This window comes from Ambystoma mexicanum, chromosome 3p (genome assembly GCF_040938575.1).
Source record: "Ambystoma mexicanum isolate Mex_15411 chromosome 3p, UKY_AmexF1_1, whole genome shotgun sequence".
Classification (NCBI taxonomy): domain Eukaryota; kingdom Metazoa; phylum Chordata; class Amphibia; order Caudata; family Ambystomatidae; genus Ambystoma; species Ambystoma mexicanum.
The window spans coordinates 931,129,039-931,155,896 of NC_090925.1; the positions used below are offsets into that span (position 1 = coordinate 931,129,039).

At 45.3% G+C, this 26,858-nt stretch overlaps 1 protein-coding gene across 2 annotated transcripts in view; it reads right to left on the bottom strand.

Moving 5' to 3' along the window:
- LOC138581133 (CMP-N-acetylneuraminate-beta-galactosamide-alpha-2,3-sialyltransferase 2-like) overlaps positions 1 to 26,858 on the bottom strand; it is a 431,707-nt gene that overhangs the window by 298,387 nt on the left and 106,462 nt on the right. The window contains exon 1 of one of the 2 annotated variants that reach the window (XM_069652227.1): positions 20,555 to 20,670. The exons of the other annotated variant lie outside the window; for it this stretch is intronic. The gene's annotated coding sequence lies outside the window, so the exon portion shown is untranslated. Of the gene's footprint in view, positions 1 to 20,554; positions 20,671 to 26,858 lie in introns of those variants that run through there. 2 annotated transcript variants of the gene reach the window in all.

Here is a 26,858-nt window from a genome sequence, read left to right on the forward strand (position 1 = left end):
ACCTGTTATCCACAGATGACCTCGGCATGCTAGCTGTCACTGAATTGTGGCTACATGACGCAGCAGGCCCAGCCCTTACGCTAGCAATACCTGACAATGACCAAATACTCAGATTGGATAGACCCAACCCCAGAGGAGGCGGCCTACCCATCATAGCGAAAGCTAGCCTCGCTATAAGACTCCCGACTCCACCTCCACTCAAATCCTGTGAAATGCTTATTGCCAAACTGCCTATCTCTAATTGCCGGACCTTAACAAACTACCTGCTATATAGACCTCCAAGGCCCATCGGTACCTTTGAGGAGGATATATCCAGCCTTCTTGCCAACAATACCAAAGACTCCTCACAAATATCAATATTGGGTGACTTCAACCTTGGATTTAATGATGCAGAGGACAAACATGCTCAGGCACTAGCTTCTATCCTCTCAAAACATGGATTGTCCCAAAAAGTCTGTGCACCGACCCACGTCAAAGGAAGGACGCTAAACTGGGTGGCCGAACTAAACTGCAAAACTTCTATCACTAAAGTAACCCCGCAATTGTGGACCGATCATCACCTGATTGAGTTTTCTCTAGCAATAAACAAACAAACAACCAAAGATAAAGTCATGGCACCACCCCTCCCAACTAGGAGCAACATAATTATTACTACCACATATCCTTCCATCCCTCAATTCTCTCCCAAGGGACTCTAACCCCAACCTCCTTGTTGAGGTATTCAATAATACCATGTCCAAGGCTTTAGATATTATTGCACCAGTCAAACCGCGTAAAAGCAAATAGCGTGCACACCTCAATGCCTGGTTCACGCCCCACCTCAAAAACCTCAGACTTCATAAAAGAAAACTAGAAGCCCTATGGCGCCACACCCATTCGGATGAAAACAAATTGCAACTAACTCACTTTGCAAATAATTACAAAAAGGAAGTAATTTGCACAAAAAAAGACCTCTATAATGAAAGACTATCCAATGCCAGCTCCAACACCAAGAAACCTTTTGTGATCCTCTGGGAACTGGAATCCCCCATTCTGCCCCTTTACAATGCACCCAAGCACAAACTATGGTGCACTAGCATTCAGAATGCCTTAACCAATAAAATAACCTCACTCCAAAAAAAGATTGCCAATAAAAAAGCCTCCTTGCTTCCCACCGAGCCGCAATCGACCAGCCCCATTGAATCCTCCAGCCCTTTAGAACCATTCAGTTTCACCAAAGTATCTATCCAGGAAACGGAAAAAATTATTCTGTCCCTGAAACCATCCAACTGTCAGGGTGATAACTGTCCCGCCCAAATAATCAAAGATGCAGCGAGAGACCTAGCACCATTTATCTCAAAACGAACCAATGCCTCATTCACAACTAACACTGTCCCAAGTCACCTTGAAGAGTCCTGGGTTCTACCTCTGCTAAAAAAACAGATTCTGGACACCTCTATCCCAATAAACTACAGGCCCATTACCACGGTACCTTTTCTCTTCAAGATTATCGACAGAGTAGCGTACTTGCAAATACAGAACTACCTTGAAGCTAACCACTTCCTAGGTTCCTCCCAATCGGCATTGGAAGACCCTATCCAGACTACATGGGGTGTTCCGCAAGGTTCTTGTGTATCAACTACCATGTACAATATATTTACCAAGCCTCTATTTGACAAATTGGACAGACTGGGTGTCACCTACACAAATTACGCAGATGGCACCCAGAACCTCATCCCCCTTTTGGGAAATTTCGACAAGGACGCGGCTTTGGTAAATTAAATATACCTCCTCATTCAGGCATGTATGGCATCCCAGGGCCTCTGCCTGAATGACGACAAATCAGAGATCCTGATTCTTGGATCCACTGCCAACCTAAAAAAACTGAACTCAAACTACTCCGCCTTTTAACATAGACGGAAATACAATTAAGGTAGTTAAAGAAGTAAAAACCCTAGGTTTTACCGTGATTCTATCTTAACCCTAAGGAAACAGGTAAACTCCATTGCGTCATCTACTTCCTACACCTGTAAGCTCATTAGGGCCTGCAAACCATTCTTATCCAAAGCGAGTTGCCTTATCCTTGCCAACGCCTTAATACTGTCAAAATTGGATTACTCTAACACCCTATACCTAGGGGCCTACATACATATACATAGACGTATACATCCTAGACAAAATCCAAATTTTACAAAACAATGCCCTTAGAACGGCCTTTAATATACCCAACAGAGAACATGTCTCAAAAATTAGAAGAGAATACCACTGGCTAAAGATAAATGACAGGATCCTACTCAAAACAGTCTTGCTGACATTCAAATGTCTAAACAACGCAGCACCCTTTACCTAACAGAGAGAATAGTTAGGAGAACATCTACCCACCCCTCCATAGTGGCTAACTCCTTTTGCCTGGAAATACACAGATACAAGCTAAAAATATCTGGAGGAAATAGCTTCCTTGTGAAAGCTGCCCAGTCCTGGAACACACTACCCCCAGCTCTTAGAGCTGACCAAACCTACCTCAGCTTTAGGCGTAATACCCTGGCTGCGATCCAATGACTCATGATCCCTACTGGACCTAACTTTGTTGTATATACTTATGTATCTGATTTATACAACCCACTGTACCTTTTCTCTGTATTTCCCTGTATATTTCCTGTATATTTTCTACTGTTTCTACTTCATTGGGTAACTTAAGCTTTAAGTATTCTTGTACTTCGCTGCGCCCAGTTACCTATGGGTTCGGTGCGCACTACAAATCAATAAACAAACAAAAAAGAGAAGGTGATATGTGGAAATACGGCACTCTGGGAGACAGAGCCTGATCCCTAAACACAACAAAAGCATGAAAATGAAAGAACAAACTTGGAACTCTGCCCTCTGTGAGACTGTCAAAACCCAAAGTGCAACCAAGTGAAGAGAAGGATGCCTACTAAAACTAGGTTTTATGTGAGATGGAGACCGATCCCCAAGCGTAACAAAAAAACAAAAAGTTGAATTGCTTTTCTCGATCGCACTTCATGCCGGAGTCCTAAACGTGGGACCGGGTATCGAACCTGTACTGCTTTAAATTTTCTTGTTTCCAAGCCAAGTACATTGGCCATTAGCAATCCTCCTGTACAAGAACAACTCGTGGAGGCTAAACTCCGTCCCAAAGCAGAAGGAAGGCAGGAGAAAAGAACACATTACATGCTGCAGTCTGGGAGTCAAGGAACCAGACCCAAAAAAACACAATGAAATATAGAAAAGGACACAGATTGAAACACAGTATTCTAGGAGACAGAGTACAGCCATAGAGCCCAACCAAAGTAATGGAGGCAGAGTGGCACGCTGTAGTGTGTAATTCCAAAGTGTAACCAAATCAGAGGAAGGAAACCAAGGGGCAATAGTGTATTGTTGGAAACAAAGCAGGTGTGGACTCGGAGGGCCTCCAGCAGCCTGAAAATAAAGACTCCAGCCAAGTAAAAAAAAAATCTTCAACTATTCCCCGCTGTACAACACTCCGAACACTAACGCGCCCATAAGCAGGGTGTGACACATTCACAGTGACCACATCACACCCAGTTCCTTGTCTGCCTGAGATAGGACTGACTGGATCATCCCTAAACTATTCCCAACCCCCCTGAGAGAGTAGTGATTCCACTGACCTCTCTCTTAACTTTGTGCACACTATTTAAGTTCAATACTCTCCCATCCTAAGTCCTAACAGACCCCTGCAACCTCTCACCACCTTCATGGGTTCTGACCAGCCTAGGCCAAACTCTTTCCTTCCTGCCTGCTCCAACATCCACTTCCTTGGCCGCGTTATGCAGATCAAAATTAACTATCTTCTGGTCTCCTTTTAAAATTCTGCCCGACGTATCAAAATCAACCTTCCCTACCTAACCATGGAGGACATACTCTAGTGTTGGGTTTTCTCCCCCTCAGCATCTCAACGGGAGATACTCCTGTGGTCGACTGGGATGTAAACCGGCGCGCCACAACCCTGTCATTCGCAGCCTTCCTCCAATCACCGCCTTCTGGGGTAGCACCAAGAATGCTGTCCTTAATAACCCTGTTAAAACGCTCCACTATATCATTTGCTTTGGGATGATACACTGCACTGGTGCAATGATCTATACCATTCCCTTTATGATAGCTCTACGTTTATTTGGAGACCAACTGCACACCAATGTCAGTCACCGGTATAGAGGTAAAGCCAGCCCTCCTAAAAAACATATCTAGAAATGTAATGATGTCTCTGGTGCAGATGTTTCACCCATCTCTAAACCATGACCACTAGCATAATACAGTACTTCAAAACCTGTTGACTTCTTACTGGGCCCACTATGTCTAGCCCCACACGTTCCCACCGTATTGACAGACTGGTCATTAGTGTAATTGGCTTGACCCTACTGGTGCAACCTTTTGCAGAATTCTCGCATACAGTACGGACCATACATCTTGAACCCCACACAAAAGTTCTAAATGTATCAATTGCCCACTTTACTGCCAACAATTCCTACTCTATAGTAGAAAAGTTAACGTCTGCTTCCTTCAGCACTCTGGAGGCAAAGGCTATTGTACCTTCTCCTCCTTGGCCTTTCTGTGACAATAAAGCTCCCAAACCATGGTTGCTCCCATCCGTGGTAAAAATACTATTTCTCTTGAAATCAAAACTAGAACTGTACACCCTTTTCCACTAACATCCTCATGGCGTGAGTCTTGCTGACAAGATTTGGAACAAATTTAGCATAGTACTCTGCATCCCTAGGAACGGGAGCATAGCCCTCATTACAACTTTGCCAGGATGTTCCGGACCGGAAAAGTACAACTCTGGTGGGCGGGTGCCCTCCCGTCCGGCAGGTCTGACTTGACGGGGCAGACCGGTACCCGCCCACAGACTTTCACAGAAGCAACGGCACTGTTATTAGAGGTGCCAGTGTTTCCGTGGTCCCCATCCCCATACATTCTTATGAGACTCAATGGGAATGGGGAAGAACATATTACCGGCACTTGTAATGTCTCGGTGTTACCGGGAAGCTAGGTGCCAGTAACTGTTTACAGGTCCGGCAGCAACCAGCCGATTTTACTGGCACGTTACCGCCAGACTTGTAATGAGGGCCCATGTGTTCTTTGTTGCTTTGGCTGGGAAACTTTGCGATACCACTAATCAAATCCTCTTTCAGTCAGATCCCATGCCTCAAGATCTCTTGCCCAAAGTACTTTATCACTCCTTTGTGGGACTCACACCTTTGCTCTTGCTTGCTCTTACCAAACTGTTACCTTTCCAGAACAATACTCAGGTTTTTCTCGTAATGTTTGTCTAACATCCTAATGCATTTTTCATACTCTGTCATATTGGCCGACACTACCTCAGATAATGCAGTTAGGTGTTCGAACTGATCTTGCCCATAGTTGCCAGCTCAATGCATCAAAACACATTTTTTCCTTTCACTGGAGAATTTGGGACCGGGTACTACTTGCACATAATTGTTGAAGCGTTTTTTTTTTTCCAATCGCTTCCAGAGCATCACTTGGTCACGCCGTGTCTCCAGAAAGTAATTGGATGGTGGAACACCTAGCATGATATGTATTTTACACCCTTGTATTCTAAACAATTGTCCCCTTTATCCTACTCCAGTTGTGCAGTGTGCACTTTTGTATCTTGAAATTTTTATTTTTTTTTTTTTTTATTGATATGGTTGAATTTAATCAACCTTTCAAAAAAACAAAATAGAAATTCAGCATTTGACATAATTTAGCATACATCGAACATCAAACATGTCACAATAAATAAAGAAATACAAAAAAAAAAAATCCTTCAACCTTTATGCTATTCAGGGTCCCCATGCAATTGTCACAAAAAGTTAAATCGAACTGTAGCAGAAAATGCTATCTGTTCAATGTGCACCTGGCGTGTGCCCTTTGCAAGGTTCCTGTAGCCAACTCTCTTGTCAGGTCCTTTCAGGTATGCACTTCCAAAATATAAACATGTGATCCCTTGTTCCACACTGTATGACAAGAAAGATTCTTTAGCAAGTGTTGTGAATTGTACACTTGCAGCCTGACCACGGCTCTTTGTTCGGGACTGGGAGACATTGCAATGAGTTGCCGGGCAAGGTACATAAACAACCATCATGCATGCCACACGCGCATGACCTTTCATTTAGCTTCGACATGTTTTGACGTGCATGCAGAGAAGGAAACCAGCGTCAACGGTCATAGGAGCGCAAGAATCCAAATGGCATATTGGGGTGGGAGCATGAGACCCCAAAAAGCACCAGTCACCCATGTCCCTCAGAGGGATGTTGGTGCCCTAACTAGAGACTAGCAGACACTCTACGAAGCAGGGTTCTCTACCACCAACCCGTCACAAATGACCCTCACTTCTCTGCCTCAGCGCAAAACTGGAGACATCGGCCAACTACTGGGTGGGGATGCGGCTGTGGAACAGCTTGTTGCCATTGAAAAGACCATGGAATACTCCATTCAGATAAGTCAATCTTCTTTATTAAGTTTCCTCATTAGTCCCCACCGAACTCTCATGGAGCTTTCTATAAACTGATCTTCTCCCAACCCTCTATCTCCCTCTCTCTCTCCCTCATTCCACATTCTTTATCCAAATTCTACTAGCAAAACGTAAGGATGCTACAGTATTTGAATTCGAAAGACAGAATGGAACAAAATTCCTTTGGTCAGGGCCCTTCTGGTTCAGAATGTAGAGGCCCCCGCTAACAATGAAGCGACAATGAGATATTGTGCAGGAAGGAGTTCAATGCTTCTCACAAGCATTGAAGAGCCAAGGAGACATGGCTGACTGGCTGCACCCAACAGGTAGGGGTTGAAGCGTTGGGTAGCACATGGCCAACTTTAACCTCAGAGGTTCTGCCTCCATGGAAAGATTCAGGCCAGGATGTGGTACGCACTATCCCCAATTCCATTTTGAGGGGTATGGCGTGGTCCACTGTATCACGCGTGGCTGAGAGGGCTTATAAAATGAGGGTGACAGTTTGGTGGTTTCCAGGGTCTTGAGGAAGAGCTCTCCTGCCAAGAAGGATAGCATTTGCACCATGGACAGTCTGAAGTCGGATTCGAAATAATGAAAACGAGGGGGATCTCCAGTATATTTTCTAGATCTGGTTCACCTTTAAGCTCTTGGCTTAAGATGGTGGCTTGGCAATTAGCCGAAGGTTGGCAAGGCCCAATGGAACTGCATATTCCATTATTAGGATCATGGTGATTGCTGCTCTTTTCAACTCTGGGGGAACTGCGTCATTGACAACGATACATTGCAGAGAGTGGTGACGTTTAGCCCAGGGTGTGGATATGCCCTCTCGGAGCTTGCACGGCATATTCCTTTATGGGCCGGAGACAACTTCATCCAAGAGGCAAAAAAATCTGGCCCATCCCAGAAGTAGATCGAAATCTGCATGGCCTCTCCGACGAAGGTGATGGTGGAGATATTGATTATTTTATTAAGTTTATGTTGCGCCGATGAAGCTGGATAGATGGCAACTGAACTTTTACAAACGTTCAAAGATCATGTGTCATGATTTGTCCTAATCATTGCACTTTTTGGTGTGCTCAAAGATCTTCTTTGGTGCCATCATGATCATGGATTGGTATAGTTCCCCTTTTGCGTGTATTATGGCGTATTTACCTAAGTGATGCATGCACGCGAGTCTGTGCTAGTGAGAAAATGGTGCCATTTCCTTTCGAGTTTCCTGTCGGTTCTTTATTGAACCAATTGTCATGTTTTTGGCCTTGTTTGTAAGCAGGGGCTGTGGTTGGTGAGGCGGGCTTCTCCTTTTCTTATTTTTGGTGCCATAGTGTCACAGGATCTAGAGATTTACACATGGAGGTGTTTTAGGAGGGTTTTCCTCTTTCTCACGCTACGCCGGGGGAGCAAATAACTTAGCAAAGGCTTTCAAGGAGACTCTTTAGAGGTCTGATATGTGTCACAGGAAGTGGCTTATCTCTCTTTCCACCTGGTGTAAGTGGCAAATGGGTAGCAAAGGTGCGATGTGACCAGAAAACAGAGAATGCATGCGTGTTGTCAAGGAAGATTTTAGTGCATCCAATGTGTGACACATTTGGGACTACGGCCTTTGGCCGATTGTGTAAAACCCAGGATGGTCATGTTGTTCAAAAGGGTTCCATGTGATTTTAATGAAAAAAGTAAAAGAAACCTTTTTTAAAAGAACCTAAAATACCGAAAAAGACAGAATTTTATTTTATTTTTTTTAATTTTGGGGCGGTCTTCCCCCAATCCCCCTGTTTAACTAGGTTTATAACCCCACCCCAACCCCCTCTCTACCCATTTTAATCCTTTATCCCGCGCCCCCATACATATCTTTATGACAAATTCGGTGTTTTTCGGTATTTTGGGTTTGTTATAAAAGTTATTCGTTATTACAAATTCGCTAACATCACTAGATACCATTCAAAAGGTCTTGAGCAATCACTTTAGATGGGTCATCTACCCACATATTGATGCCACAGAGTATTAGAAGCTATTGGTGCAGCTATAATGTGTACCTGGTAAGATTGAGGCCAGTCGTCAAGGAACCACTTGTTATAGCCAGGTGGGCGGTAGAAAATGACCAAGATGATAAAAGGGGTTGCATGGGGGAAGACTGATTGTAAGTTGTTCCAGGGATTGGCATGCAGCATGGGATCAGGGTGCATCACACATTGTCTCGGGAGGATAGCTCAGGGGCAACATGTTCGCATTAGAAGCAAGACGACAGAGCAATACAGGTCGATCCCCGGGTCCGCGCATAAATAACCAATTACAATTACAAGTGTTCTGCAGTGAGGAGCGTTTAGTTTGACCCCTATTTCTAGTGGGGGCCCATGGAGGGGCGGGGTGAGGGGGAGAGGTTTGATATAGGTTGTGTTGATTTATAGCGCGCACCAAGTCAGGGTGATGCAGATGAGAGCAAGAAGAATTCTTCTGGCTTTAACTAAGCGCTTGGCGACTGGGCGATTTCTGCTGAGGGAAACACTTCTGTTTCCGGGTTAGAGGATCGGGGGCGCTAGGTTGGAGATTGTTGCTGGGATACCTTTTGCAGGCCAGCTTTCGTGTTTTGCTTGATGCGCAGCAGAGCTGCCAACGTGTGGTAAAGGCGGGAGAGCGGGATGACAGTTAAACACGCGAGCAACAATCACGTCTGCAGCCGTGACATATGCATACTGAAAGAGGAAGTTAAAAACCTCTACCAGTTTTCTAAAATAGGAGTTCCAAGATCACTGCATGCGTGCTATCTTTGGTGCTGGAGTTGAGCATGCATGGACCTATAAGGGAATGACCGTGATCATGTTAATGTTAAAGGATATTTGTACTGCACACTATCACCACCGAAGTGGTCCCCTGGCGCTCTGGTGGCTCTGAAAAAGGGGAGGGGGGCATGAGTTAGTGGGAATAAGCTGGAAAAGTGCAAGAGAGCAGTGAAGTGCTGTTGGCAGCCTCAGCCCGGTGGGTCCATTGACTGGGCTTGGGGTGTTTTATGGTCGGTAGTCGTTGTGTGCTGGTGTGCGAGTCTACGTGTGGTTTGTTTTGTTGTTGCAGTGTAGTGACGTTTGTGCAGATTGTTGTGTTTTAGGCTTGTGGTTGTGTTTGGTTAGAGCTTGAGAGGTGTTTGCAGAGGGGTAACATTGTTAGTGGATCGGTTAACTGGCATTGCTGTCCTTGCAATTATGTCTAGGTGTGATGCTTGCTACATTCACTATTCCATCTAAGTGTGGCGCATGCTAACATTCACATTTCTATTTAGATGTGATGCAGGCTAAAGTTAAGCATTCCATCTAAGTGTGACACATGCTAAAATTCATATTTCTATCTAGATGCAACGCAAGCTAAAGTTAAGAATTCCATCTAATTATGTCTATTTCAACTCTTCAAATGCTCTCTTGCACTGATCTGTACACCCTTATTTCACACCTTTTCTCAGCAATTTTCTTAAGTCTTCGGTTTTGTTGTAAAAGTCTCTCACAAGCTTTGCGTAGTACTCAATCATTTCAATGAAGGATTTCAACTGTTCCCTATTTTGTGGTCCTGGCACTTGAGCTGTAGCTTGCAACAGGCTCTCTTTGGGTTCTATCTCGGCTGTCGAGACGGTGTATCTTAGAAAGTCCAACCTGTCTTTTTGCAGCTCACATTTTTCTTTCTTCAACCAGAACCCTTTTTCCTTCATGACACATATGAATGCCTGTACAGTTCAGTCTCGGCTTCCTGCAATTGACAGCTTCCACATGCCTCCCCCACAAACCTGTGAGGGGGCGCATTGATGGCTTTTTGTTGAGTGTGAACATCAAGGGGCTCTCCTTCCTGTGCCAGCCCACTTCCGGACTCCAACAAGCTGCTCGACATTCAGTCAAGGCTCCCGGATTCAGTCACTGCAGACAACATGCCCGAGTACTGAACTTTCATTTCTCCATCGAGCACCTTGTGGAAAAAGTAGTCGGGTCATTTTAGTACAGGCCGGGGCATGGCTTTGGCCTCTCAGTTAACGAAGAGGGTCAGAACGAGGATTTACCACATGGAAAAGGCCGCCGCTCTGCACCTGCTCGAAGCTGCAGACTACCATCTTGCTAGTGCTTTAAGTGGGATTAGAAATTGAGGGGGGTGCTCTTGTTAGGGGGTGTGGCCTAAAAACGGCTGTGCTTTGGCCACGCCTTGCCTTGCCTGGGGGGTGAAGGCTGATAAAATAAGCAGAGCTTGGGCACGTTGGCATTATTATAAAAGAAGGGGCTGGGCGCATCAAAGGTGTGACACTAGTGTGCCCCAGCTCACACCCAGCAGGCAGCCCTTTCATTCAAGGAGCCGCATGGTGCAACGCTTTAACAATGGGCTCCTTGAATGAAAATGCTGCCTGATGTGGATGGCTATTTACTCAGAAACAAAAGGAGGGCTGGACTGCCCAGCCCTCTTCCTGTTTGAGTGCGGAGCCATCCGGCAGCCCGCACTGCATGGTTGCACCTGCTGCTTGCGCATCTCCGCACTTCGGTTTAGAAAAAAAGAAAAGACTACGCCTTTGCTTTTCTTCTAATCCAAAGTGCTGACACCTGCAGGCAGCTTGTGGAACCATGCAGCCGTTAAACGGGCTGCCTCAGGTGTCAGCATGGCTGGGGATAGTCGGGGTGGGTCAAGGCAGGGCCCTGGTTCGGGAGCCTTTTCTGGAGACTGCCAGGGCTCGGCCCCGGCTAGCCCTCCCCCACTTAAAGCACTGCATCTTGCCCTGCGGATAATGAGTAAGTGCTCCCCTGAGCCCCTGTGTCCCTATACCCAAACCCCTTTTCCACTTATTTAACCCCTCCTCCTACCCCCGCACCACTTACCTTGCACTGCTGTCCCTCGCCGGCGCCGGGAACAGAAGTGTTCCTGGCGCATCCCTGACACGATAATAGCTGCCATGGAAAGGGAGAAGGGACGAGTAGTTCCCTTCTCCCCGATCCATGGTGGCCATCTTTTTTTTGTAGGAAAAGTGGAATTGGAGTCTGTATTTCCATGAGGTCTGTTTGAAAAATAGCAACTTATTAGTTGTTAAAGCATTAGGTGATTTTGCCTATCTCTCCAAATTGTCCCTTGTCAGAGTCAGCCAATGGCAGTTGAGAGGGATCCATTTCCTGACCCCGGCCTTTTGCCAGCCTGTATATGTGCAGTCGCAATTTGTCTCAGAGCATGCCTCCTAAACAAGTTGCTCGCCAGATTTGGTCTTTCCTAGAGCCAATGCAGCAGAGCCGTGCAGCAGCAAGTACCGGCAGAGAGGACCGCCCTCCAGTGCTACACACTACCCATTTAGCCGGTCAAGTGGCACAGCGAGTAGAGCGCTCGTTTTGACATCCGTGCAGAGCCCGGCAGGGCCAAACTCAGCCTTTCATCCTTCCGAGGTCGATAAATGAGCACCACACACTGTGGGTAATAACAAGCAGCGCTCAGATACCCGAGGGTTCGTAGCGCTATATAAATGCTAAATTATTATTATTATGTTTAGACACCAAAGACCTGGGCCCGACTGTGTGAGAGCAACCCTCCAGCATCCCACGCGGATTGAACGCAAGTGCCTGAAGCAGAGAACCTGCAAAAGGAGAGCGAGAGCGGTGGAAGAGAAGGCACTGCTACGCCTGCGAGTCAGTGCACACATCTCCCCAGCCTCAGCAAAAAATGCCCTTGAGCAAGCACTAGGGCCTAGGTTGCTATTTAACATCTTCTCCTATTGTAACTAGGTTGGCCAACTCTTTGATAGTCTGTCACGGGACACTTGCCCACAAGGTGGTGATGACGTCACGTCATTCATGTTTGGCCTGCCCCCTTTTTAAATGTAGATTTTTTTAATGGCTCTTAATTCCTGGCTTAATAGAAATGCAAATGGTTTGTCCTTGGGAGGTGATGGTCACGTTGTTTATCTGCAAACATGACCATCAAGACCCCAGGAACAAAGCATTAGCATTTGAATTAAGCCAGGTGTCAGAGCGTTACAGCTCGACCTGCAGGCTCAAAAGGAGCCAGGGCTGCAGAGCCGCCAGGAGAAAGAAAGCAGCAGGTGGCAGCGCCATGCTCTGTAAATGGCTACTTCAGTTTGCAGAGTGGCTGTGCTGGAGGCAGGTTGTCCCGACGCAAGTCTGGACAGCATGCGTCTTGCACAGCCGCTCTGCAAACTGTGGGACAGAGTCCCTAATTGCGTGATAATCCCGCGAAATTCGGGACAGTTGCCACCCTAATTGTAACACGTCCCGAGTGCGGGTGGGAGGGGGGGGGCCAGATTGGGCAGCGCAAGGAATCCAATGGCAGGACGGGTAATGGGGGGCATAAAGTGGGTGCAGGAATTTGTGGGTTGTTCGAGTGAGGTCAGAGGAGGTGGTGTCAGACAAAGAGACCATCAGAAGGAAGGAGAAGCAGAGCGTGGAGGCCATTTCTGCAGCAGGTAAGTTATTGGTTAGTGAGCGCAAGAGAACTGCATTGGTAGTGTGGCTACAAGAGAAAGTGTCGGGTGTGTGTGTGAGTGAAAGGAGGGTGGTTCCAGAGGAGTTGGGGTGGGGTTGCAGTAGTAGTGTGGTGGAGTGAGTAGCAGTGTGGAGGAGGTTTAGCAGAGTAGTAGACACAGTAGCAACATCAAAGGGTGGAGGTGAGACCTAGGAGGAGTGAGAGACTGGGGGGCAGAAGAGGAGGAGGAAGAGAGTCAAAAGAGTAAAGAGGTGCAAAGCTGGAGGAGAGTGGTGAGAGGAGAAAAACAGACAGTGAGCGGGAAAGGAATAAGTGGCCATGACAGTAAAGAGACAAGGCGGGCATAATCTTTTTAATGCGCAATCCCATGCCCATTCAGAAAACTAACCACTGAATAGAGTACACAGAGTTTAGGAAGTCCGAGAGGGAGTTTGGCTAAAGAAGGCGTCCTAACATGTAGGCCCTCCCTTCCGGTGCACGAATGATCTTAGACAGTGGCGGGGAGATGAGCAATACCTCCTAACCTGGGACCAGAGACGCGTGGGTTAGGGAGGAGGTGCTTCTTAAGAGACAGAGTGCAATAGAGAGTGTTGGAGCATTCTTGTCCATCTGTGTCACGTTGAATCTGTCATGGACGTCCTGGCTTTAATGCAACACCCTTGCTATATAAATCCGCTCTCCTTTATAAAATGTAGGACAAGTAAATGAAAGGACTACAGAATAGTGCTGTATGGCTGCAGGCAACTACTCGAGGCAGAAAAAGGTCACAAGTCAGGGGAACTACTTGGCAAACAGAAGAAGGATGACAAGTCACAAATAATACCGGCCCATTTTAGTAAATCGGGCACACGCCTGGTCCCTTGTGGAAAGAAATCATTGAATTAGCCAGGCGGTATTACATAGTTTGCGTTCAGTGAAACAACAGTTCTCTGTATACAAAGTAACGACTGAGGAAATGTTGAAACGCAATAAACCTAAGAATGTTCACCAGCTAGTGGCCACCTATTTTTTTTTTTTTTAAATAAGCTTCATTTAGCATTTTCAAAGGATCACCGCTATTACAAACAGGCAGATATGCTGGAGCTAACAAACAACTAAAAAACACAAAAGCAAAAACACCAGGAGAGAAGCAGCAAAGCACCATATCATATACAGCACAACCCGGAGCCTATGACTGACTTCCGATATCACCTTGCAACAAATGAGAACACCACAATTCCCGCAACACCCCCCCCCCCCCGCCCGCCCCACTATTGCCCACTTTTGTTTCCAATTGAACCTCGCAAAAGAGGTTCGACAGGCCGTGGCTTTTAGAAGATGTCATTTTGTATTCCTAATTTATTTGTTAATTTCTCATCTATAAAAAGGCAGGACAAAAAGGGTTAAAATGCGTGAAGCTAACGGTAGTTGCTAAGTCAGGGCTGGCTTAACGGTTTAAAGCTAAGATTGGACAATTTCTAAAATCTCTGCAAACTCACCTGATACTTTGACGACTTATAAAGTATATAGAGCGCCTGATAAAGTAACCTGCCTTTAGTCATTCTTTGACGAGCGATTGCAACTTCTTATACAATATGAGTCAAATCTGCAATTCAACAAATTGTTGTACGTACCAAAAAGACCTCATGGAAAGAGCACAGACTCCACTTCCACTTTTCAAGGTTGCAGACAATGGTTCTTCTTTGGAAAGACGACCATCTTTGAATGCTTCTGCAGTCCCCAGGTAGCTGCTCTGTAATGAACAGAGGAGCAATAGAAGCTGCACTGTCACAGGAACTTTCTGGGGAAAGTGTGAGTACATCTGCTGCAAAAAGGCAGTCCGCTTCAGCCAGCAAGAAAATGGTACCTTATGAACATTTATTTTGAGTGGCCGGGCCATCCCCATTTGTCCATGAATAAAGAGGTTTCTGACAAACATTGAACACTAAATCTCGCTACCCCCAAATAATCTGCTGCCCTAGGCCCAGGCCTAGTTGACCTTATTCTAAATATGTTCCTGTTTTGAAGTGTTTACAATTGGCCATTTGATGTGGCATTTCCTACTAAGACCCCACAAACCCCGCTCGGCTCAGATTCCTTGAAAAGTAAAGTACCACATTAAAGGTCAGTTTATGTTCAGGAGGTCTACCAACTTGACATACAAAAAAAAAAATCTCTTTTAGGTGGATAGTCTAGTGTCCTTAACATCATGAATAATAGCAAGCTGAGGTTTGTGACAAACAACCTCTGTACACAATTTCCTTGTATATCTAATAATGCTGAATGTACAGTTGGGTAAAAAAAGGGAGATTATTCAGGCAAACGTTTTACATGCTCCGATTTCTAGCTTTTCATTCAGAATTTGGAAAATAAAAGGTACAATTGTATTATTTTGCCTTAACATGTTTAAGGATTTACATATTGTAAGGTTGATTTAATTTGTGATGTGTATTTTGAAACTATAAGACAAGTTATTGTTGTAGTCAAGTGCCTAAATTGCACAGTAACTTAAAATCCCAGCTGCACTGCTCTATCAAAGTGTGTGATCCTGGCCAAATAATTTAATTTCACTATGACTTAAACAACAACGAGTCCTTGTAAAACAAAAAATAATTTAAAAAAAACACTTACAATGGAGTAATGTAATGATTTAGGGACACAGTTGTATCCCCTTATGCTCCACGGTTAATGGCCCCCAAAGCTTTCGGCTTTCGCCTAGAATTGTGTGATCTTTGCTCTGGCCCTCCTTCAATCCCAAATCGCTTGATTTGACGGGCAGATATCAAGTGTCATGAGCCAGTCAGTGAACCAGAGTTCCTAGAATAGCAGACTGACCGCAGCAGAACCAACATGAATGTCCACCCTTCCTTTTCAGCTGTCCAGAAGAATGCTGCAGAAGAGAATGGGTGGAACACTTTGCTGTGGAGTCTCGTATAGCACACCTTCTGCCATTGCCGCAGTGTCCCTGAGCTTCAGCGTCCGCAAGAGGTGGGTAGCAGCCTAAGGTAGGAGCAAGGGGAGCAGGGACATGGGTCACCTGTTGCAATGTAGATGTGCCCAGGGAACACCATCTTTTTCAGATCTGCAGAGTGTCAGCTCTAGATATGTTTTGAGTTGTCTGGAGCAGCGTTTAATGTACGGACCCGGCTGCTAATGCACATTGTGTGTGTGACTGACCGTGGTTTCTGTCAGAGTGGTGTTTAAGGAGTGCAGGGAGTTGCAATGCTCCATCTATGCTGGGTGTAGATGTGCGTCTTCTGGGGGTGTACATTCAATTGTGTAGCCTGCGTTCCGATGCTGGAATTGTGTGTTGAGATGTGCTGTCAACTAAGGTGGGAAGTAGAATTATTTCGAGGTTCTTTTTCCACAACTTGCTCAACAGACGAATGCGTAAACGGGGATAACCTATTCCGCTCTGGAATGATCACAGTTGGCGCAATTCGTTGGTTTATATCCACACAACATATTCTTTCTCTAGATTGTATGTCTTACTGTGCCATATTAGTTGATTTTAGGCTACGTATATACCATGTCAGGTGACCGTATTCCATGGCGACACTTCAGGGCCCACAGTTTCTAGTTAGTTGCCCGAGACTTCCCTGACTGTCCCCCAAGTCCTCCACCAAGACACTAACTTCAGCCCCACTTAGGCTGGCTTGGAACATAGTGCAATGCAGCTGGGCACGCACCACAAACCGGCAACTGACAAAGCCAACCCCGCCCCACAGAATTAGGGACGTCATTTCACTAAAATGCCAGGGGTGGCAGAAGTGACATCACACGACCCTTACCTCTGGTGACATCACAGGAAGTGATGCCATTTGACCCCACCCCGAAGTGACATCAAAGGAAGCAATGGAACACAGCCTTTCACCCCTTGACAAAACAGGAAGAGGCATATAGCATTGTTTCCAAGTACACTTCGAAAAATATGGTTACAATATCACTGTAAAGTGATATACATTTATACAAGAATGGATCACCATATGTATGTATCATAAATATCAGCGCGTATAGGCCCATGTTACCAAATTACTGTGAATGCAAGCAGGCGTCCGAGGCCAAATGAGAATGACGTGTTATTATGTAGCACTTGTGCTTCAACGCTTCATATAGAACAAATCTACACACAATATCACCCAACCTGTGTTGGTACTCATTTATCAACCTCAGCAGGATGAAAGGGTGAGTTAACCTTGCCGTGAGTCCAACCTGCAGATCACACACACAGCCCCGCCGTGAAACGCTCCATGTGTGTTGGTCTGCGCCAGAAACGCAGAGCTCTGAACTAACCATGTGGCCATGTGTGAGAAGCCCATTCTCTGTGTCATCCCCCCCTCCCCTTTGGATTTAAGCAACCTGTAGCTTTTCATCACCATTTGAAATGTAGGAAAACTACAAGTCCCAGAATTCCAAGCAACAACAGGACCGAATGGCCTTTTCATGCCTGGCCACGGGAAACTTGAGCTCTGGCAAGAGAACTAATTGGATTATAAAGCGCACCGGACACCACGTAATGTGAATACTGTAAGTGCAAAGACGGCTAAAAGGGTCAGGGCGGGAGAAGGACGGAGACAAGGCAGCTGCATTCGGAGCTCAAAGCCGTTGCCAGGAAACCAGAAGACTTCCTGGAAAGGAGTGAGTTTCTCAGGTGCTCTCTCTCTGCTGCTGCCTTTGGGCCAACATCCATCAGGCAATGGATCCGGCCATTCAGCCTTCTAGCTATCATTGCTGCTTCTCAAGAGTGATGAGGAAGGGCAGTATTAAAATAACATGAAACTAAACTAATAAGGTCATGAAAATTCCCAGTATAATATTACAGAATTCGGATATCCAGCAGAAAAATATCTGAACATTATCCGCTAAGCCGGTCGAAAGGGTTCAAGAGTACTGCTCAAAATAACCTAAACCTAACAAAATTAATTGCTGAACTAATTACAGCGAGAAGAACTTTTACATCAAAACGTGATGAAAACTGCCATTACCGCCCCTTCCCCCTCTAAGAACCGTTAATTTACATTCCAAGTAAATCTCCTAACCCTTCTCCCCCCCCCCACACACTCCCATCCCCCTCCCCGCCACAAGACCTTGTCAATAAGGCAGCCAGTCTTTAAAATTATTAGCGGTCAATTTGTAAAAAAAAAATGCAGATTGCACGCAGGGGACTGCAAACGTTTAAACTGACCTGCTATTGGGGCTCCTGCTTGCAATGTACATGACTCAGATCCTGCAGAGTAATCGTGAAGAGCAAATGAAAGGTGCAATCACAAATCTCTGCCTTGTAAAAATAGGATGCGGCCTGCATATTGCACTGGGCAGGCGGCGCCTGCGAATACATTCCTCTGCAATCCGCCTGCATTTACAAGGAGTATTCGATGGGAATCCTTTGGTTTTACGCCTGCATGGAAATCTCATGCAGGCGTACAACTGGGTGCTCTTCCGAGAGGGAGGTGGAAAGCAAAGCAGAGATGCAAACACCGCCTTGCAGCCCTCCTACACCCCAAAGATAGGGCAGGCGTACAACTGGGTGCTCTTCCAAGAGTGAGGTGGAAAGCAAAGCAGAGATGCAAACTCCGCCTTGCAGCCCTCTTACACCCTAGAGATAGGGCGGACGTACAACTGGTTGCTCTTCCATGAGTGAGGTGGAAAGCAAAACAGAGTGGAAAGCAAAACAGAGATGCAAACTCCGCGCTTTGCAGCCATCCTACACCCCAAAGATAGGTGTATGCCCGCCCTGTGTGCTCTTCCAAGTGTGAGGTGGAAAGCAAGGTAGAGATGCAAACTCCGCCTTGCAGCCCTCCTACACCCCAAAGATAGGGCGGGCGTACAACTGGGTGCTCTTCCAAGAGTGAGGTGGAAAGCAAAGCAGAGGTGCAATCTCTGCCTTGCAGCCCCCCCCTACACCCCAAAAAAAGGGCAGGCATACAACTGGGTGCTCTTCCGAGAGTGAGGTGGAAAGCAAAGCAGAGGTGCAATCTCTGCCTTGCAGCCCCCCCTACACCCCAAAAAAAGGGCAGGCGTACAACTGGGTGCTCTTCCGAGAGTGAGGTGGAAATCAAGCAGAGATGCAATCTCTGTCTTGCAGCCCCCCTCTACACCCCAAAAAAAGGGCAGGCGTACGACTGGGTGCTCTTCCAAGAGTGAGGTGGAAAGCAAAGCAGAGAAGCAAACTCTGCCTTGCAGCCCTCCTACACCCCAAAAAAAGGGCAGGCGTACGACTGGGTGCTCTTCCAAGAGTGAGGTGGAAATCAAAGCAGAGATGCAAACTCTGCCTTGCAGCCCTCCTACACCCCAAAGATAGGGCGGGCGTACAACTGGGTGCTCTTCCAAGAGTGAGGTGGAAAGCAAAGCAGAGATGCAAACTCCGCCTTGCAGCCCCCCCACATCCCAAAAAAGGGCAGGCGTACAACTGGGCGTTCTTCCGAGAGTGAGGTGGAAAGCAAAGCAGAGATGCAAACTCCGCCTTGCAGCCCTCCTACATCCCAAAACTAGGGCAGAGCATTAGATGGAGGAATAAAAGCATTTCCCTCACTTTTAAGCCTCTATTCAATGTACTACCCCACCAAACGCCCCCCCAGTATGCGCTTCCAAAGGGAATAAGGGCAAAAACTCCAACATGGGTCAGATCTGATACAGTTTCTTTGTTGCTTTGTTATTAAGGGGTAGATAAACTGGCATTCTTGTTTAAGGTCAACACAAATTGATGGCATATAAACCAGCTCTCCAAATGATTTGGCCAACGACTTCCACATGCCCCACTATCCTGGTTAGGGCTCATGGGAGCAGTAGACCCAAACATCTGGAGTGCTGCAGGTTGCCTAAACTGACCTTAGATCAATGTTGCAGTAGCATGACCGATCCGCCTTTGCAGGTGAAAGGGTTGCTCTTGGTAGACCCCTCAGGAAAGAATTCCGATCATCAAAGTCAGGGACAGAAATCCCACTCTGGCCAGCCAATGGCAGTCCTTTAGCAATCCCCAGGATCACAGTCAATACTCCTGTGGGAGGTAGTTTGGTCCGAAATGTTATTGGCCCAATCAATCAGGCATCTATCTTTCTTAAAATGATTTCCAATGCAATTTACCAGAGTATTTCTCACTTTAACACATGTGATAACGATGGGTCAAGTACCGCCATCTTGTGCGAATCTTATCCATCTTCCTAAATTTAAGTGCCCTTTCGGCACTAATTCAGATCACCTGCCCCTCAAGCTGACATCATTTGACGCTCATTATGAGCTCTACCTATTTTAATGACGTTAGTGGGCATCGTAGCCAAACATACCCTGTCATCACCAATGTCATAACGTTATCCAACGCAGAACCACGAACATAAATACGCATATCCACAAACAGACGCAAAACTTTGGTTTCTTTAAGTACTTTTAATTTTGACATAATGCTGAAAAGAGCTAATTAAGTCCATGACAACATGGGTAACTTTTTCCCAATAGAGGTGATAGCATCGCAAGGTTCTACGGTGATCTTAGAATGTTGATTCGGTACCTCGATCGATTAATCCCAGTCTTTGCATTCTTCACAGAAAGTTATCTTGCGATCTACGCAACAGCATTCAATTGCAGCACAGAAATTTGTGTTTTAAATTTGAAATGCAACACTTTCACATCCGCATGTTTTCATAACTTATAGGATGCTATGTTGCTCCTTACCACTGCAACCGCAAAAGGACAGATTGGTGTCTGATGTATCCTCCCATTTAATGGTTATCACAGATCGTTGTTGATGATTATTGTACAATTGCGGTTGAAGACGACGTCGACTGGTGAACTGTACCCATAACAGGCGCACATCCGTGTAAAATCGAGAATGCAAACAAATATTTCAGTACCTAATTTATAATTGCATACACAGTACATATTTATGTTATCTTTCAATTTAAGTTACAATCAACACGTACAATGTCTATTATTTGTATCAAATTGAACATTCATCCATCACAATGTAAATCATGTAGCATGCAGCACACTTGCCATTCTCACTTGCATAAATATTATTTAAAACTTTGCTTACATTGTGTCTTGTGTTTCCATTCTCTCTTTGTGTCAGATGACCAACCTCTTCGAAAGACAGATCTCAGTAATAGAAACCTAACATTTCTAGGTAAGCTTTCAATATAGTGAATCTTATCACTTCTTTGTGGATATTTGACACATTTTGTCCTTCAAATTGTTAGTGCGTGAATTCAAGGACACAACAATGCAACCCTTCATCCAGTGTTCACAGTGTGTCAGAGAGAGTTTTGTTTTGGGAACACATGCCACACAATTCAACAATATTAATGGCAAGCTGTGCAGTGAAAAACAATGAAATATTTCAAGCATCCCACACATGAAAATATTGACTTCCATTGGAACGGTATCAATGTGCCTGGTTCCACAAGATTTATGTATTCTTTCAATGATGACCCTAGGCGAGGTGCAGACAGGCATGGATTTCCCTATACTTCAATAGGACAATGCCCGAAAAAATCAAATTGTGTGTGGCATTTTTTTGGCCGAAAGTGGGCCACTTCCTTTCTGAAATAAACAGTATTCGAATACAAAAGCAGTGGGTTAATATATAGAGATGGCACAGACTGACCCGGAAGTGAGAGGGGTGAGGGGGTAAAAGTTGCTATTTTGCACCAAGCTGGGTGGACTGTTGCATCCAGGGCAACACGTGCAATGAGCAACAATAAAAAGAAGAAAAAAAAAGGTTAAATCACTGAAATTCTAGCATGCCTCGAATTAGTGCAGTTTTGAAAGGCTTAATGACTTCTTTGTATACCTATTACAGCAATAATATTAATTTCTGCATTGATGCATGCACGCCTGGTTGTCCTCCACATGTGGGCCTCGAAAGTAAGATGTAAATGTGCAAAGGCCAGAGGCGCATGTCCATAGTGTACATTGGCAGGACATATTCCTTTGCTCGTTATTTCAATGTTGGCTAACACTGTGGCACATGAACCTTTGTCTGTTGCCATCTGCAGCCACTTGTGATTCCTACTTTCCAGCAAGATCAGACTTCATTTTTAAAATGTATTTATTGGTTATTTGTTATGCACCTACACAAACAATGATGTTTCAAGGCGCCACAAGACAATAAAAGGATGTGGGGGGGGCAAGGAAGAAAAGAACAATAACTAGGCTTTGTGTCACTCGGATCATGCAAGAACAGTAACAAGAAGTGAAGGGGTGAGGGAGTGGGGAGGTCTAGGTCGGGACAGAAGGGAAAAGTCTTAGGTGGGAGGGAGGTGTGGGGCAAGAGGAGGTATACAAGTGCAGGGAGGAGGGGAAGAAGAGGGCCAATTGGCCTAGGCAAGTGCTAAGGGGAGGCCAGGTGGGCAAGTGCCAGGGGAAGAACGGAGTGACTACCACATGCGAAGCGCGAGGACAGGGGTGGACCAGGCTCTGTAGGGATGCACACCCCACCAGGCATGTGAGGGGAAAGTGGCCCGTAAAAGCAAGTCCAAGTCATGGGTGGCAGGAAGACAGGGTGCTGGGGTAAACTGGGAGAGGAGCGCCTGGTGCCCTGTGGAGCTCAGAAGGGTCCAGGCAGCCAGTCAAAGTGGGGGGCATTATCATGAGGGGGGAGGGTGAAGAAGTGAAAGGTTGGGTCTTGAGATTCTTCCGGAATTTAGGGAGATCAGGCAGAAGCCCAAGAGGGCATTACAGAGGGATGTTCCTGCCGAGGAAAGAGATCTACCCCAAACTTTCTGCTTGGAATAGCATCTGATCTGCAGAGAATTGCTACTAGATGACTGAAGGTCTCCAAGAGGGAGTTATTTAGGGAATGAGTCAGATGTGGTGTGGTCCCCGGCCCCAGAAAGTCTTGTGAATGTTGCAGAAGGTCTTGAACCCGATCCTTGCAGCCACTGGGAGCCAGTGGAGATTTTGGGCTTCAGAGATGCGGTCCCTGGGCTTCAGGCTAAGAATCAGTCTTGTAGTCCTATTCTGTATTAGTTGAAGGGGCGAAGGATTTAGGCAGATTGAGGAAGCGGCTGCTGCTGTAGTCAATTTTCTTCTTAGATTCTTCAACTTGTGTGAATTAGTTAAAAACAGGGCTCAAAATTAGGATCGGATAAACTGGAATTAGAAGCAGTACCTTGGTATCCAGCAGTAAGCGGCCACCAGGAGCTAAGCTACCACTATGGAACAAGGAGCTAGTTTATAGAGTTACATTAGTTGGCCTGGGGAAGCCAAAAGTAGCTCATGGTGACTTGTTTTAAGCTCACCAGTCCCTTCTACATTTGATTGGATTTGAGTCACATACTTGAAATAATGAAACTAACATTTATTGTTCTAACATAAATCAGTTATATTGATGGTAATAAACAGACAAATCAAAGAAAAATAGAAATGTTACAGCCTATCTAATGACATTACTTCACAAACAGTAATTCATTAAAAATAATGTATTGGACAATTACAAATCAAGTGGCATACTACTCCATTTATTGTACAATGAAAAAGTTTCCAAACACTGTACAAAAGCTTGAAATTGGCTTTGTTAAACATTGCGAAGAGAGCCAAACATCATTTGAATCTTGAAAAAACTATTCAACAAGTTCAAGTTTGGGAGGGCAAACATCTTTTGTGATGTTCCGTGGCATAGACTGGGCCCTGGAAACAAAATCTGGAGCTATTCCAGGAGTGTGCATGGCTAGCACATTCAATGTCAGATCTTTCACAAATTCAAAATCCATCTACTGGAAGATTGTCTTTCCCACCCACTGTTTGCTTCTTTTGATAAACTACTTGTTGTTACGAGGCACCCCAAAAATTCCTGCAGTTTTTGCTTGTTCACTTCCAACGTTCTCGCTGTATGCAAGTACAGCCAGTCTTGTTCTGGCCTCCATACCATCTATGCCAAAATACAACCTTTTAAGCCTGTACTTTAGGCACATATTATGGAACACGTCCAAATCTGAAGTGTGGCAGAATTCGAAAAATCACCTCATGTCTCTTGAAAGCGTTTTGTTAAACACAATCTTCTCAAGTGCTCTGTGAGGAGGGTAGCCTGGAAACAACCACATTTTCTTACGCCCCTGCTCCTTGCTCAATGATTCATGTGCACATTTGTGGAAATGTTTGTTTTCTTTCCAAGAGTGTATGTTAGAACATTGGTACATAAATAAGCACAATTTTTCAAGCAAAACATGTACAGAACCATCACACGTTTTTGAGCTCCACCAAAGATGGTTGCTGATAGACTGTGACCAATTTAAAATGTTTTCTGTAGCCTTTTTTCCCAGCAGCTGTAATTGGTTTCGAAATTGATTTTGCAACGTGCCATACATCATATTGATGCTTTATGTCTGGAAACTGCTCTGGCATGGCCTTAGCTATTGAAAAGTGCCTGTCAGTGGCTATCAGGTCTAGCTACATTCCTCTGGATTGCAGAAGTTGAATAGATTTATTGAAACCATATTTTTCCATGGCAACAGACAATGTATTTATTTATGGTTTTATTTATATAGTGCCACAGGCACCAGGGAGTGATCCAACATAAACACGCAGACAAGAATGATTAAAAGGATGAGACAGGACAGATGGGTAGGATATGCTTGGAAGCAGTAGTTATTCGAAGAGCCAGGCCTTCAGTTGTTTATTAAATGCCAGATGGCATTTCTCAGGGTGCAGCTTTAGAGGTACCTTATTCCATGCCTGAGGCGTGAGGACGTCAAAAGAGCGCCCACATCCTTTGACCTTTTTAGCATGTGGTACAACAAGTCGTCCTTGGTTGCCTGATCGTAGGTACCTGGAGGGTCTGTAGGGTGATATGCGTTTCTTAAGGTAGTTGGGAGCTTTCCTATGTAGGCACTGATGTGCAATGGATAGAGCCCTGAAGCTTGATCTGGCTGACAGTGGTAGTCAATGTAATTTCCTTCTGGCTCCAGAAATGCATCCCCTCTTAGGAATGGGTTTTGCTTTTCAGACGGTGCATGGACTGTTAGGGAGAATTCTCCAGAACGGCTAATTTTCCTTACCTACTGAGTCCCTCAGCAGCTTTGCTGGATTTCTAGGATTTCTTTTTTTCACCTGGTAAGAGTGTGAGCCCTTTTTTCCCACTCTTACATGTGTTTTGCTGTGTGTGTTTAACATTTTTGTGTTCATAGACTGTGGAGCCTCACCTACTCCATAGGCATCATCTTTTTACTGTGTGTTACACAGCACCTCCAGTGCAGTGACACAGGGTTGTCTTTTTCAGACTTCCCACTTTAAACTCAATTTTCTGGGACTGACTACTGTCTCCCAGAACATGTAAAGTTGCCATTGACTTTATTAGTCTTTTTAAATCCACAGACCCAGTACAAACTATCTTACATAGAGTTCTGGAAAAGGTTAATAGTTATCCCTTTTTGTCTGTTTCTCATGGAACATTATTTTGTTCCCTTTTCATTAAGATTTGGCTGGTGGCAGTGGCATCTACCCTATTTTTCCTACCACGGTTATTTTAAATAGCCTTGGTATTGTTTTAGGCTGTTTTAGTAGCCTCAAACTTAAACCCGCTGGACCACAATTACTTTTATTTGGTTCCGGCTGGGTTTATTCACCATTTCTTTTTGTAAAAGTATACGTTTTTCTTGTGTTTTACTGTGCACGCCAAACCAGGTTTGGTTCCTTTGTTCGCCGCCCTTTGGCAGTCTTCTGCACAGAAGCCCTCCTTAGGCGCCTGAATGTCTGAGGGGAACAGGATGTGAGGGAGGGGTTTGAGACTGCATAAAAAGCAGGTCTCTGGAACTGAGCAGGCAGAGTCGCCACTGGATCGAGAGAACCGAAGAGAAGCTGACAGAAGAGCACCTCTACCACGACTGAACCTCCCGGCGAAGCCCTGCTGCGGGTCCGAATCTCCAAACTTCGACAACAGGGAAGATCTGCAAGGAATCTTCTCCCTTGGAGCTTGTGGGAACAACAGTTCGCCAAACTGCAAGCCAGGCCCCCCTCCTCTGGTCGAATTTGCTGTGCACAGCTACAGTGAACCGGATAGCCAGGAGGACCAGACCCTGCTTGAGATTTAAGGAGCGCACCTTTTATTCGTTGCTTTGCTCTGCTGCTGGTTTCTTCCCTGGGCAGTGCAGGACTCTCCAGTCTTCGTACTTTGTGTCAGTCCGACAGTCACTTTAGGAACCGTGAGCCTGCAAGACCTGCCAGGAACGTCCGCCTCAGCTACAGCCTTCTCCATTTAAGGTATTGTTCAAATCCGGTTGTTCGTTCCATCCCACTGCGGTAAAAGTGCTTGAAATCTTTTGCCAATCCGAGGGCTTGTCCTTCTCCATTCTTTAAAGTAACTTCGTCTGACCAACTTCGTTCTTGACTCTTGGCAAAGATTTAACCGCGGACTACTCTGAACTGTGTGATCCTCTGCAAAGACTTTGTTCCATTGACTTTGGCCCAGGCCTCTTGATTTGATTTCCTCACTGTAGTTACTTTTTCTAGATTGCCCTGCTTACTTACTTGTTGGTGCTGCTCAACTTCTGTCTAACTTTGTCTTTCCCTCCCTTTTAAATTACTGGAGTGCCATTTTGCTCACACTTCATTTTGAGCTTAACTTGTCCAGAATCTATTGGGTGTGGTGTATTGTATTATGATTGTGATTTTTCTTTTTTTCCCCCAACTTTATTTAACTATTATACAGAAAATAATACAACTGAGTAACAGAATGAATACAAGTAAAAGATTACTCCATATACATCAGTGCAGCAAAATGTAAATTACTACTAAATTAACAGCATTTCAGAAAGAATTCCGAAAATATTCTTACCCTCCTATCCCATAGCAAGACGTGACAACACAAAACACAAATAACAACAACAAAACAAAACATAAACCCCTACTAACCCCGCAACCCCAATATCCACAAAATAAACCAAAGCCTACACCTCATTCAAATAAATCACAGAATGACCCCCATCTCTCCTCGATTTCCCGATGTTGTCGAATTGCCCGAGTCTTCTCATACCAAGAGAGC